The sequence below is a fragment of the Pristiophorus japonicus genome, chromosome 4 (assembly GCF_044704955.1).
Source record: "Pristiophorus japonicus isolate sPriJap1 chromosome 4, sPriJap1.hap1, whole genome shotgun sequence".
In the NCBI taxonomy this organism is placed as follows: Eukaryota; Metazoa; Chordata; class Chondrichthyes; family Pristiophoridae; genus Pristiophorus; species Pristiophorus japonicus.
The window spans coordinates 178,386,970-178,402,144 of NC_091980.1; the positions used below are offsets into that span (position 1 = coordinate 178,386,970).

At 49.6% G+C, this 15,175-nt stretch overlaps 1 protein-coding gene across 1 annotated transcript in view; it reads left to right on the forward strand.

Moving 5' to 3' along the window:
* ppp1r14d (protein phosphatase 1 regulatory inhibitor subunit 14D) overlaps nucleotides 1-15,175 on the forward strand; it is a 129,567-nt gene that overhangs the window by 70,890 nt on the left and 43,502 nt on the right. The gene's annotated exons all lie outside the window — the stretch shown is intronic.

Consider the following 15,175-nt stretch of genomic DNA (forward strand, 5'->3'; position numbering starts at 1 on the left):
GCATGATACTCGCTCCACAGAAGAAATTGCACTGACATCGCCCCATTTCCAGTTCATGACAGCGAGCCAACTCCTCCCCGGCAGTGCGGGACCATCCCCCGGGACAATCCAGAGTGCAATCTGTTCTCCAAACCTTTGTGGATTATGACTACCATGGCACTGCCTAGCACCGGAATTATCTCCTTTGTATATGTCCGTAGCTGTGCGTCAATTGGCAATAATTTTGGCCTCCTGGCCTTGAACGCCCACAACTTGTCGAACTGTTTGATACTCATCAGGGACTGGCTGGCCCCTGTGTCTAGCTCCATTGATACTGGGATGCCATTGAGGAGCACTTTCATCATTATCAGTGGCATCCTGGTGTATGAACTGTATATGTGCTCCACATGAAATCGCTGAACTCTACATGAGACTCGTAGGCCTTACATCGGGCCCGTCCTCCTCGTACATCAACCTGGCTGCAGGCTTCCTGCACATACACGCCAAGTGACCACTGACATTGCAGTTTCTGCAGGTATATTGCTGATACCTGCCAGCTCTGGCTGGGTGTTTGCCTGCACACCTCCAACATGAGCCGTTGTTGGAAACAAAAGGTCCATTGCCAGTCGATGGTCTCTGACTATCTCTGTAACTGTTCTTTCAGCGCACCATTGACAGGTGTTAATGACCCCATTACTGGCCGCATTGTCCCTTGCGATGGCATGAATCGCCGTTCAGCTAGCCATTGTCTCTGTTGAATTCCCCCTTTGTGTTCGACTCCGATTGCCCCTGCCTGCCTGGAGAACTGTATGCCGCGTTACCAATGTTGACTCCCTGTCCATTTGCTGCATTTAAACCAAGATTTTTGTCAAACATCATTCTGGTCTCTTCCTCCCCTGAGATAAATGTCTGGGCTATCAGAGCCGCCGCTTCCAAGGTCAAGTCTTTGGTCTCAATCAGTTTCCTCATCAGCGTGCCCGATGCCCCCAATAAAAACGTCTCGCAGCATCTCCGCTCTGCATGCATCTGGGAACTTACATAGGCTCGCCAGTTGCCGGAGGTCTGCCACGAAGTCTGGAATGCTTTGCTCTTCTCGCCGCCGGTGCGTGCAAAACCGGTGTCTCACCATGTGCATGCTGCTCGCCGGTTTAAAATGTTCCCCAATCAACTTACTGAGCTCTTCAAAAGTCTTGTCCGCTGGCTTCTCCGGCGCTAGAAGGTCCTTCATCAGGGAGTACGTCCTGGATCCACAAACCATCAGGAGATGATCCCTGTGTTTGTCGGCCGAATCCAGTCCCAACCATTCCTTGGTGACGAAACTTTGCTGTCGTCTCTCAATAAAATCGTCCCAATCATCACCAACACAGTACCTCTCGTCTGTGCTGCTTGTACAAAAAGGAGATGAGTAAAAGTGGAGGGCAGAGAAACCCAAGGCAAAAACCAAAAAGGACCAATGTGCAGCAAAATTCTAAAGGGTCAAAGTGTAATAAAAAGGCAAGCCTGAAAGCTCGGTGCCTCAATGCGAGGAATATTCGGAACCCAGGAGAGGGCCCTGAGCTAGTTAGAATGGGTGAGAGCGCAGATGAATAGGACCCCAAGAAAGAATGCAAAAGGCAGGAGGCAACAGAGCAGAGTAGCACTGGGGTAAGTGTAAACCACAAGGTGATAGGAAGGGACAATATGTATGAATATAAAGGGGCTGCAGGAGGGGTCAAAACTAAAAATCATGGTAAAACACTTTACCTAAACGCACGCAGCATTCGAAATAAAGTAAATGAGTTGACGGCACAAATCAGTACAAATGGGTATGATTTGGTGGCCATTACAGAAACGTTGCAGGGTGGCCAAGACTGGGAATTAAACATACAGGGGTATCTGACAATTCGGAAGGGTAGACAAGAAGGGAAAGGAGGTGGGGTAGCTCTTTTAATAAAGGATGATATCAGGGCAGTTGTGAGAGATGATATTGGCTCTAATGAACAAAATGTTGAATCATTGTGGGTGGAGATTAGAGATAGTAAGGGGAAAAAGTCACTGGTGGGCGTAGTTTATAGGCCCCCAAATAATATCTTCACGGTGGGGCGGACAATAATCAAGGGAATAATAGAGGCATGTGAAAATGGAATGGCAGTAATCATGGGAGATTTTAACCTACATATCGATTGGTCAAATCAAATCGCACGGGGTAGCCTGGAGGAGGAATTCATAGAATGCATACGGGATTGTTTCTTAGAACAGTATGGTACAGAACCTACAAGGGAGCAAGCTATCTTAGATCTGGTCCTGTGTAATGAGACAGGAATAATAAACGATTTCCTAGTAAAAGATCCTCTCGGAATAAGTGATCACAGTATGGTTGAATTTGTAATACAGATTGAGGGTGAGGAAGTAGTGTCTCAAACGAGCATACTATGCTTAAACAAAGGGGACTACAGTGGGATGAGGGCAGAGTTGGCTAAAGTAGACTGGAAACACAGACTAAACGGTGGCACAATTGAGGAACAGTGGAGGACTTTTAAGGAGCTCTTTTATAGTGCTCAACAAAAATATATTCCAGTGAAAAAGAAGGGCGGTAAGAGAAGGGATAACCAGCCGTGGATAACCAAGGAAATAAAGGAGAGTATCAAATTAAAAACCAATGCGTATAAGGTGGCCAAGGTTAGTGGGAAACTAGAAGATTGGGAAAATTTTAAACGACAGCAAAGAATGACTAAGAAAGCAATAAAGAAAGGAAAGATAGATTATGAAAGTAAACTTGCGCAAAACATAAAAACAGATTGTAAAAGCTTTTACCGTTATATAAAACGGAAGAGAGTGACTAAAGTAAATGTTGGTCCTTTAGAAGATGAGAAGGGGGATTTAGTAATGGGAAATGTAGAAATGGCTGAGACCGTAAACAATTATTTTGCTTCAGTCTTCACAGTGGAAGACACAAAAACCATGCCAAAAATTGCTGGTCACGAGAATGTGGGAAGGGAGAACCTTGAGACAATCACTATCACTAGGGAGGTAGTGCTGGACAGGCTAATGGGACTCAAGGTAGACAAGTCCCCTGGTCCTGATGAAATGCATCCCAGGGTATTAAAAGAGATGGCGGAAGTTATAGCAGATGCATTCGTTATAATCTACCAAAATTCTCTGGACTCTAGGGAGGTACCAGTGGATTGGAAAGCAGCTAATGTAATGCCTCTGTTTAAAAAAGGGGGCAGACAAAAGGCAGGTAACTAACTATAGGCCGGTTAGTTTAACATCTGTAGTGGGGAAAATGCTTGAAGCTATCGTTAAGGAAGAAATAGCGGGACATCTAGATAGGAATAGTGCAATCAAGCAGACGCAACATGGATTCATGAAGGGGAAATCATGTTTAACTAATTTACTGGAAGTCTTTGAGGATATAACGAGCATGGTGGATAGAGGTGTACCGATGGATGTGGTGTATTTAGATTTCCAAAAGGCATTCGATAAGTTGTCACACAAAAGGTTACTGCAGAAGATAAAGGTACGCGGAGTCAGAGGAAATGTATTAGCATGGATCGAGAATTGGCTGGCTAACAGAAAGCAGAGAGTCGGGATAAATGGGTCCTTTTCGGGTTGGAAATCGGTGGTTAATGGTGTGCCACAGGGATTGGTGCTGGGACCACAACTGTTTACAATATACATAGATGACCTGGAAGAGGGGACAGAGTGTAGTGTAACAAAATTTGCAGATGACACAAAGATTAGTGGGAAAGCGGGTTGTGTAGAGGACACAGAGAGGCTGCAAAGAGATTTAGATAGGTTAAGCGAATGGGTTAAGGTTTGGCAGATGGAATACAATGTCGGAAAATATGAGGTCATCCACCTTGGAAAAAAAACAGTAAAAGGGAATATTATTTGAATGGGGAGAAATTACAACATGCTGAGGTGCAGAGGGACTTGGGGGTCCTTGTGCATGAATCCCAAAAAGTTAGTTTGCAGGTGCAGCAGGTAATCAGGAAGGCGAATGGAATGTTGGTCTTCATTGCGAGAGGGATGGAGTACAAAAGCAGGGAGGTCCTGCTGCAACTGTACAGAGTATTGGTGAGGCCGCACCTGGAGTACTGCATGCAGTTTTGGTCACCTTACTTAAGGAAGGATATACTAGCCTTGGAGGGGGTACAGAGACGATTCACTAGGCTGATTCCGGAGATGAGGAGGTTACCTTATGATGATAGATTGAGTAGACTGAGTCTTTACTCGTTGGAGTTCAGAAGGATGAGGGGTGATCTTATAGAAACATTTAAAATAATGAAAGGGATAGACAAGATATAGGCAGAGAGGTTGTTTCCACTGGTCGGGGAGACTAGAACTAGGGGGCACAGCCTCAAAATACGGGGGAATTTCTTCTCCCAGAGGGTTGTGAATCTGTGGAATTAGTTGAGGCTAGCTCATTGAATGTATTCAAATCACAGATAGATAGATCTTTAACCAATAAGGGAATTAAGGGTTATGGGGAGCGGGCGTATAAGTGGAGCTTGTCCACGGCCAGATCAGCCATGATCTTTTTGAATGGCGGAGCAGGCTCAAGGGGCTAGATGGCCGACTCCTGTTCCTAATTCTTATGTTTTTATGTAGTGGCCATGCTCGCGTGGTTTAAATTCCAGTTTCTCGTCGCCAATGATATGTCCTTACTATACAGTATAAATGCACACGAGGCCCATACTTGAGAGAAGGTCACTCTGTGACCAGTAACCTTTATTAGCCAGCACTGAAGTGATGAAGGTGAGTGGAGCTTCCCCTTTTATACCTGAACATCTAGGTTAGGAGTGTCTCCCACAGGTTCACCACCTAGTGGTCAATTTTCTCACGGTGTACAGTTTATACATGGGTTACAATGACAGTTGAATACATGACAGAGAGAGAGAGAATGACTGGGTGAGAGAGAGAGAGAGAGGTTGACGGGGAGAGAGAGAGTGAGAGTGACTGGAGGAGAAAGAGAGACTGGGAGAGAGAGAGTGAGACAGAGGGACTGGGTGAGATTGAAAGAGAGAGAGTGTGGGAGAGAGAGAGAGAGACTGGTGGGGGAGAGAGAGAGAGAGTGTGTGACTGGGGAAGAGAGAGAGAGAGAGAGTGACTGGGAGAGAGAGAGAGAATGACTTGGGGAGCCAGAGAGGGTGTGACTGGGGGAGAGAGAGAGACTGGGGGAGAGAAAGAGAGAGAGACTGGGGAAGCAAAAGAGAGCGAGACTCGGGGAGAGAGTGACTGAGAGAGAGAGAGATTGTGACTGGGGAGGGAGAGCGAGAGAGAGAAAGTGACTGACTGGGAGAGAGAGAGAGAGAGAGAGATATACTGGGGTAGCGAGAGAGAGTGTGTGACTGGGGGAGAGAGAGAGAGAGTGTGTGACTGGGGGAGAGAAAGAGCGAGAGGCTGGGGGAGAAAAAGAGAGAGAGACTGGGGGAGAGAAAGAGAGAGTGACTGGAAGAGAGAGAGAGTGACTGGGGAGGGAGAGAGAGAAAGAGATAGAGAGAAAGTGACTGGGAGAGAGAGTGAGAGAGTTACTGGGGGGAGAGAGAAAGAGAGAGAGTGAGAGAGAGACTAGGGGAGAGGGAGAGAGAGAGTGTGTGACTGGGGGAGGGAGAGAGAGAGACTGGGGGGGAGAGAGAGAGAGAGAGACTGGGCAGAGAGAGAGAGAGACTAGGGGGAGAGAGAGACGGGGGTGGGGAGAGACAGGGAGAGACTGGGGGAGAAAGGGACAGAGTGACTGGGGAGGGAGAGCAAGAGAGAGTGAAAGTGACTGACTGGCAGAGAGAGAGAGTTACTGGAGGAGAGAGACAGACTGGGGAGAGAGAGAGAGAGAGAGAGTGACAGGGGGAGAGAGAGAGAGAGTGACTTGGGGATACAGAGTGGGAGTGACTGGGGGAAGAGAGACAGAGAGAGACTGGGGGGGAGAAAGAGAAAGAAAGAGACTGGTGGAGAGAAAGGGAGAGGAAGACTGGAGAAAGAAAGAGAGAGAGCGTAACTGGGGGAGAGAAAGAGAGAGAATGGGGGAGAGAAAGAGAGAGACTTGGGGGAAGAGAGAAAGAGACTGGTGAGGGGGAGAGAGAGACTGGGAGAGAGAGAAAGACTGGGGAAGAGAGAGAGAGGGGGAGAGAGAAAGACTGGGGGGCGAGAGAGACAAAGACTGAGGGGGGAGAGAGAGACTGGGGGGGGTATGGAGAGAGAAAGAATCTGAGGGAGGGAGAGAGAGACTGGGAGAGATAGAGACTGGGATGGAGAGAGATTGAGAGAGACTGAGGTGGGGGAGAAGAGAGAGAGACTGGGAGAGAGAGATTGGGTTGGAGAAGATAAACTGGGGGGAGAGAGAGTGACTGGGGGGAGAGAGAGAGAGAATGACTGGGGGAGATTGAGAGAGAGAGAGAGAGAGAGCGAGAGAGAGAGTGACGGGGGAGTGGAAGAGAGAGAGAATGACTGGGGGAGAGAGAGAGAAAGAGAAAGTGACGGGGAGAGAGAGAGTAACTGGAGGAGAGAGAGAGACTGGAGGAGAGAGAGAGTGACTGGGGGAGAGAGAGAGACTGTGAGAGAGAGAGCGAGACAGAGTGACTGGGGTAGATTGAGAGAGAGTGTGGGGAGAGAGAGCGCGTTACTGGGGGAGAGAGAGAGAATGACTTGGGGAGCCAGAGCGGGTGTGACTGGGGGAGAGAGACTGGGGGAGCAAAAGAGAGCGCGACTGGGGGAGAGAAAGAGAGAGTGACTGGGAGAGAGAGAGAGAGAGAAAGTGACTGACTGGGGGAGAGAGAGAGAGTTACTGGGGTAGAGAGAGAGTGACTGGGGAGAGAGAGAGAGAAAGAGACAAAGAGAAAGTGACTGACTGGGAGAGAGAGTGAGAGAGTTACTGGGGGGAGAGAGAGAGAGAGAGTGACTGGGGGAGAGAGGGAGAGAGTGAGTGAGGGAAAGAGAGAGAGTGACTTGGGGAGCCAGACAGGGAGTGATTGGGGGAGAGAGAGAGACTGGGGGGGGGGGGCAGAGAGAGTGACTGGGCGAGAGAGAGAGAGAGGGAGAGAGAGAGACTGGGGGGAAGAGACAGGGAGAGAGAGACAGAGTGACTGGGGAGGGAGAGAAAGAGAGAGTGAAAGTGACTGACTGGCAGAGAGAGAGAGTTACTGAGGGAGAGAGAGAGACTGGGGAAGAGAGAGAGTGACTTGGGGAGCCAGAGAGAGAGAGAGACTGGGGGAGAGAGAGAGAGACTGGGAGGGGGGGGGGGGCGGTGGTTGGGGGGGAGAGAGAGAGTGACTGGGAGAGAGAGAGAGAGAGAGAGACTGGGGGAGGGAAAGAGAGAGAAACTGGGGGAGGGAAAGAGAGAGAAACTGGATGAGATAAAGCGAGAGAGACTGGAGTGGAGAGAGAGAGACTGGGGAGACTGCAAAGAGATTTGGATAGGTTAAGCAAATGGGCTAAGGTTTGGCAGATGGAATACAATGTCAGAAAATGTGAGGTCATCCACCTTGGAAAAAAGAACAGTTAAAGGGAATATTATTTGAATGGAGAGAAATTACAACATGCTGCGGAGCAGAGGGACCTGGGGGTCCTTGTGCATGAATCCCAAAAAGTTAGTTTGCAGGTACAGCAGGTAATCAGGAAGGCGAATGGAATGTTGGCCTTCATTGCAAGAAGGATGGAGTACAAAAGCAGGGAGGTCCTGCTGCAATTGTATAGGGTATTGGTGAGGCCGCACCTGGAGTAGTGCATGCAGATTTGGTCACCTTACTTAAGGAAGGATATACTAGCCTTGGAGGGGGTACAGAGACGATTCACTAGGCTGATTCCCGAGATGAGGGGGTTACCTTATGATGCTAGATTGAGCAGACTGGGTCTTTACTCGTTGGAGTTCAGAAGGATGAGGGCTGATCTTAAAGAAACATTTAAAATAATGAAAGGGATAGACAAGATATAGGCAGAGAGGTTGTTTCCACTGGTCGGGGAGACTAGAACTAGGGGGCACAGCCTCAAAATACGGGGGAGCCAATTTAAAGCCGAGTTGAGAAGGAATTTCTTCTCCCAGAGGGTTGTGAATCTGTGGAATTCTCTGCCCAGGGAAGCATTTGAGGCTAGCTCATTGAATGTATTCAAATCACAGATAGATAGATTTTTAACCAATAAGGGAATTAAGGGTTATGGGGAGCGGGCGGGTAAGTGGAGCTGAGTCCACGGCCAGATCAGCCATGATCTTTTTGAATGGCGGAGCAGGCCGAGGGGCTGGATGGCCTACTCCTGTTCCTAATTCTTATGTTCTTATGTTCTTATTATAGAGAGTGAGTGGGGGAGGGAGAGAGAGACTGGATGAGATAAAGCGAGAGAGACCGGGGTAGAGAGAGAGTGCGAAACTGGGGGAAAGAGCGAGAGAGCGAGAGAGAGATTGCGGAGAGAGAGAGAGAGAGCGCAACCAAGGCAGAGAAAGAGTGAAAGACTGAGGGGGGCGGGGGGGGGGGAGAGACTGGGGAGAGAGAAAGAGAGAGAGAGAGAGACTGGGGGAGAGAAAGAAAGAGCAAGAGTGACTGGGGGCGAGAGAGACAGTGACTGGGGAAGAGAGAGAGAGATACTGGGGGAGAGAAAGAGAGAGAGAGACAGCGGGGAGAGAGAAAGAGAGACTGGGGTGAGAGAGAGAGAGACTGGGCAGAGAGAGAGATTGGGCAGAGAGAGAGACTGGGGGGAGAGGGACTGGGTGAGAGAGAGACAGCGAGACTGGAGGAGAGAGAGAGAGAGAATTGGGGGGAGAAAGAGAGAAACTGGGGGAGAGAAAGGGTGAGAGACTGGGGGGAGAGAGAGAGAGGTAGAGAAAGACTGGGGGAGAGGGAGAAAGAGAGACTGGGGGAGAGAGAGAGCGCGAGAGACTGGGGGAGAGAAAGAGAGAGAGTCTGGGGAGACAAAGAGAGAGAGCGCGACTGGGGTAGAGAAAGAGTGAGAGACTGGAGTAGAGAGAGAGACTGGTGGGGCAGAGAGCCAGTGAGAGACTCGGGGGGGGGGGGGGAAGCAGACTGGGGGAGAGAAAGAAGAGAGAATAGAGGAGAGAGAGAGTGATTGACTGGGGGAGAGAGAGAGTGACTGGGAGAGAGATAGAGAGAGAGTGACTGGTGGAGAGAGAGAGAGAGAGAGAGAGTAACTGGGGAGAGAAAGAGTGACTGGAGGAGAGATAGAGAGAGAGTGACTGGTGGAGAGAGAGTGACTGGTGGAGAGAGAGCGAGAGAGAGAGTGACTGGAGGAGAGAGAGAGTGACTGGGGGAGAGAGAGAGTGAGTGGGGAGAGAGAGAGTGACTGGGGGAGAGCGAGAGACTAGTGAAGAGTGTGAGAGATAGAATGACGGGGGAGAGAGAAAGAGAGAGAGAGACTGGGGAAGAGAGAGAGTGAATGGGGGAGAGAGAAAGAGTGACTGAGGAGAGAGAGAGAGTGTGACTGGGAGACAGAGAGAGAGAAAAAGACTGGAAGACAGAGAGAGAGAGAGACTGACTGAGGAGAGAGAAAGAGAGAGCGAGAGAGAGTGACTGGGAGAGAGAGGTAATGACTGGGGAGAGAGAGAGAGAGAGAGACTGGGGGAGGCAGAGAAATAGACTGGGGGAGAGAGAAAGAGAGAGTGACTGGGGAGAGAGAGAGAGTGACTGGGAGAGAGGTTGTGAGTGTAACTGGGGGAGAGTGAAAGAATGACTGGGAGAGAGATAGAGAGCGACTGGGGGAGATAGCGAGAGAGAGAGAGACTGGGGGAGAGAAAGAGAGAAGGACTGGGAGAGAGTAACAAAGAGAGACTGGGGGGAGAGAGAGACTGGCAAAGAGAGACTGGGGAGAGAGTGACTGGGGGAGAGAGAATGACTGGAGGAGAGAGAGAGAGATTGGTGGAGAGAGAGTGTGAGAGATAGAGTGAGAGGGGGGAGAAAGAGAGAGAGTGACTGGGGGAGAGAGAGAGGGAGAGAGAGAGAGAGAGAAAGAGTGACTGGGGGAGAGAGAGCGAGAGAGAGAGAATGGCTCGGGGAGAGAGAGGGAGTGACTGGGGAGAGAGAGAAAGAGAAACTGGGGAGAGAGAGAGTGACTGGAGGGGGGTGGGGAAAGAGTGACTGTGGGAGAGAAGGAGGGAGAGTGACTGGTAGAGAGAGGGAGAGAGTGTGACTGGAGAGAGAAAGATAGAATGACTGGGAGAGAGAGAGAGACTGGGGAGAGAGAGAGAGAGAGACTGGGGGAGAGAAAGAGAGAAGGGCTGGGGAGAGAAAGAGAAAGAGACTGGGGGGAGGGAGAGAGACTGGCGGAGAGAGAGAGAGACTGGGGGGGCTAAAGAGAGGGAGACTGGGGCAGAGAGACTAGGGGAAGGAAAGAGAGAGAGAGACTGAGGTAGAGAGAGAGAGAGAGACTGGGGGAGAGAGAGATAGAGAGACTGGAGGAGAGAGAGAGAGACTGGGTGAAAGAGATTTGGGGAGAGGGAGACAGAGAGACTGGAGGAGAGAGACTGGGGGAGAGGGAGACAGAGAGACTGGAGGAGAGAGAGACTGGGGGAAAGAGAGTGGAGGAGAGGGAGACAGAAAGACTGGAGGAGAGAGACTGGGGGAGAGGGAGACAGAGAGACTAGAGGAGAGAGATAGAGAGAGGGCAGAAAGAATGAGGGAGAGACTGGGGGTGAGGAAGGGAGAGAGAGAGACTCGGGGAGAGAAAGATAGAGAGAGAGACTGGGGGAGAGAGAGACAGAGAGACTGGAGGAAAGGGAGACTAGTGGAGAGAAAGGAAGAGAGAGAGACTGGGGGTGGGAAAGAGAGAGAGTGAGAGACTGGGGAGAGAACGAGAGAGAGTGCAACTGGGGAGAGAAAGAGAGAGACTGGGGGCGGGAGAGAGAGAGAGACTGGGGAGGGGGAGACTGGTGGAGAGAGAGAGAGGGAGAGAAAGAGTGGGAGGCGAGAGAGAGAGAGAGACTGGGGGAGAGAGAGAGAGTCTGGGGGGAGAAAGAGAAAGAAAGAGACTGGTGGAGAGAAAGGCAGAGAGAGAGACTGGGGGCGATAAAGAAAGAGAGAGAGACTGGTGGAGAGAAAGAGAGAGAGGAAGACTGGAGAAAGAAATAGCGAGAGCGCAACTGGGGGAGAGAAAGAGAGAGAATGGGGGAGAGAAAGAGAGAGACTTGGGGGAGAGAGAAAGGGACTGGTGAGGGGGTGAGAGAGAGACTGGGAGAGAGAGAGAGAGACTGGGAGGGAGAGAGAGAGAGAGGGGGAGAGAAAGACTGGGGGTGAGAGAGAGAGAGACAGAGAGAGACTATGGGGAGAGAGAGACTGGGGTGAGAGAGAGACAGACTGGGGTGGGGGGAGAGTGAGAGACTGGGGGAGAGAGAGACTCGGGGGAGAGAGAGAAACTGGGGGAAGAGAGAGAAAGAATCTGGGAAGGTGGGGAGAGAGAGAGAGAATGTGGGGAGAGAGAGAGTGAGAGAGAGACTGGGAGAGAGAAAGAGACTGGGTGGAGAGAGATTGAAAGAGACTGGGGGAGAGAGAGAGAGACTTAGGGGGAGAGAGAGAGAGTGGGAGAGAGAGAGACTAGGAGAGAAACATTGGGGTGGAGAAAGAGAAACTGGGGGAGAGAGACTGAGGGAGAGAGAGAGACTGGGGAGAGAGAGAGAGTGAGATAGAGACTGGGAGAGAGAGAGACGGGTGGAGAGAGATTGAGAGAGACTGGGGAGGGGGGGGGAAGAGAGACTGAGGGGGGAGAGAGAGAGAGTGGGAGAGTGAGAGACTAGGAGAGAGACATTGGGGTGGAGAAAGAGAATCTGGGGGGAGGGAGAGAGACTGGGGAAGAGAGGGAGAAAGACTGGGGGCAGAGAGAGAGAGAGACTGGGGGAGAGAGAGGGAGAAAGACTGGGGGGGAAGAGAGAGAGAGATGGGGAGGGGATAGAGAGGGAGACAGACTTGCTCAGGAACTTGTTGGGGGAGCGTGAAGGTTAAAAACTTGGGCTGGGGGTGGGGGGGATGGAACTTGTTTGGGGGGTAGGAGACGGTCTTAACCCGTGAGAGTAAGCCTTGTCTGTTCTAAGTGAGCTCTAATCTGTCTGGTGTCGGTATTCAGAATGGCTCGAATTACACTTTGCAAAGCCACTGATTACGTATGCAGGGGAGTTCTAATTACACATTCCAGAGAAACTGCTGTGTGTGTCTTATTCTCTCAGGGAACCAATCAGCAATCAGATCTCCTGATAAGAGAACTCAATCAGAGCGTTTAGGTGTTACAAATAAACGCACCCTTTTTTTTATTGATTCTCGAGATGTGGGCGTCAGTGGCAAGGCCAGCATTTATAGAGATTTCCTAGTTGCCCTTGAGTTGGTGGTGGTGCACCTTCTTGAACCACTGCAGTCTGTGTGGTGAAGGTGCTCCCACAGTGCTGTTTGGAAGTTCTAGAATTTTTCACCAGCAAAATGAAGGAACCAATCAAAAAAGGCTAATAGAATGTTGGCCTTTTATCTCGAGGACTAGAATACAAGGTGTAGAAGTTATGCTGCAGCTATACAAAACCCTGGTTCGACCACACCTAGAGTACTGTGAGCATTTCTAGGCAACACACCTTCAGAAGGATATATTGGCCTTAGAGGGAATACAGCGTAAGTTTACCAGAATGATACCCAGACTTCAAGGGTTAAGTTACGAGGAGAGATTACACAAATTAGGGTTGTATTCCCTAGAGTTTAGAAGGTTAAGGGCGATCGGATCAAAATGTTGAATTTATTAAGGGAAACAGATAGGGTAGATAGAGAGAAACTGTTTCCACTGGTTGGGGATTCTAGGACCAGGGGGCATACTCTAAAAATGAGAGGCAGACCTTTCAGGAGTGAAATTCGGAACCACTTTTACACACAAAGGGTGGTCGAAGTTTGAAACTCCCTTCCGCAAATAACAATTGATGCTAGATCAATTGTTAATTTTAAATCGAAGATTGATTGTTTTTGTTAACTAAAAGTATTAAGGGATATGGGCCTAATGTGAGTATATGGAGTTATGTTGCAGATCAGCTATGATCTATTAAATGGTGGAACAGGCTCGAGAGGCTCAATGGCCTAGTTATGTTCCTAACAATGATGGGTGAAAAATTCTGCTCGGTAGCGCCCGACTTTTCAGCGCTACGGGTGCAATTTTATAATAAAAGTGCCGTACGCGCAAACTTCTAATGCGGGCCATGCCGAATGCCATCTTGGCGAGGGCGGTATTGTCGGTGCCGGCAGTGTGTGCCAAAAACACTTAGCTGGTTTGACACCAGTGCTGTCATTTCACAAAGTTCGCATGCTGCCTGTATTCTCTGAACGGGCATGGTTTGACTGCGCTTCATGATGCCTGTGCCCGTTTTTGGAAGCTAACGAATTTCTAAGCCGATATGTGTCCAAGACTGGATGGTCTGTGACTTGGAGGGAAATCTGGAGGTGATGCTGTTCCCGTGCACCTACTGCTAGGTGGTGGAGGCCGTGGGTTTGGGAGGTGCTGCCGAAGAATGTTGTGTAAGGAACAATCACGGAGTCCACAAAAGTCTGGGTTGCTCTCCCTTTGGCTACTAGACACTGAGCTGGTCTCCAGTCGTCTTGGTTAATCCTTGCCACCGGACCAAGACCTAGCTCTGTCAAGCCCGTGTGGTGGCTGGTGTGCAACGGTCACCACATGTTAAAAAAATCCACACACGGGCATCTTCCACCCTTCAACATGTAGTTTGGGATCTGGAATATCGGGTCCTTCATTGAAACACCTGTAGACTTTCTGGCGTGGAAGCAAGACATCCTCGATTCAAGGGACTGCCTATGATGATGATGATGATGCGATGGTTTGTGGAAAGCTCTGGAAAAGTGCTGAGCTGTCCAAAGGGATCTCGTGCTGTTGAGGAAGTGGAGACAAGTTGAAGCTGAGCGCAAGAAGCTGAAATAGGAAAATAAAAAGGATATGAAAGCTGAATCAAGCTTTCAGTCTCGAGAGGGAATGAAAAATCTTAGAAGGACCCAAGAAACATCAGAGAACAACTTGCATTTATGTAACGTTTTTAATGTACTGAGGCGCTTCACAGGAGCATTATCAGACTAAATTTGACACCAAGCCACATAAAGCGAGATAAGGACAGGTGACCAAAAGCTTCGTCAGAGGTTTTAGTTGGTGTCTTAAAGGAAGATTCCAGAACTTAGGGCCTAGATGGCTGAAGGCACGGCCACCAGTGGTGAGATGAAAGAAGTGGGGATAAACAAGAAGCCAGAATTGAAGGAGCGCAGAGATCTCAGAGGGTTGTAGGATCAGAGGAGGTTACAGAGATAGGGTGGGGACAAGGTCATGGAGGGATTTGAACACGGGGATGAAAATTTAAAAAATCGAAGTGTTGCTGGACCAAGAGCCAGTGTAAGTCAGTGGGAAGAGGGGTGATGTGCTGAAGGAACAGGAGGGGAGAGAGAGGAAGAAGTTCTGTACTGCACTACTAGTTTCTTGGAAAATTACTTTTGCTTTCTGTCCATTTAAACTTTGGGACTTTCTCCCTATTGTGTGGCCTGCTCGAAGAAGGGGGAGGAGGAAGGGACGAACCAGAACAAGACTTGACCTGGCTGTGTGTGTCTGTGTGGGAACTAAATTAATAACGAGGCAAACTGCCTCGATGAAGACTATGGAGGAGGGGAAGGGTTATCTTGCCTCGCCAGTTTGCCTGTCTGGGTGAAAAGTCGACCCTTAGCCTTACCCACATCTCGTTCTGCCCTGTTGACTAATTACTGACTGGCCAATTTAAAGCCTTCTGGCTTGTTGACTGAAGCACTGAGCGCCCAGATTCAAGCTGTGCTAGTTATCTGACTGAATTATTTGGCCATCAGGCCTATTAAACATACATTTGGCTGTGCCATCTTACAGTATGGCAGCAACAGATACACCGGTGCCAGGCCTGAGCTGGCAGTATGCACGCGGTGGTTCAAATCCTTCCACAGCCTCCCCTTTCCCTATCTCCCTCCTCCAGCCCTACAACCCTCCGAGATCTCTGTACTCTTCCAATTCTGGCCTCTTGTCCATCTCCGATTTCCTTCACTCCCCCATTGGTGCCTTCAGCCATCTAGGCTTTGCATTTCCCTCGCTATCCCTCTCTTAAACCCTCCCTCTTTGACCAAGCGTTTGGTCACCAGTCGTAATATCTCTTTATGTGCCTCGATATCAATTTTTTGTCTTGTAATGTTCCTGTGAAGCTCCTTGGGATGCCTTGCTATGTTTAGGCTCTATATAAATG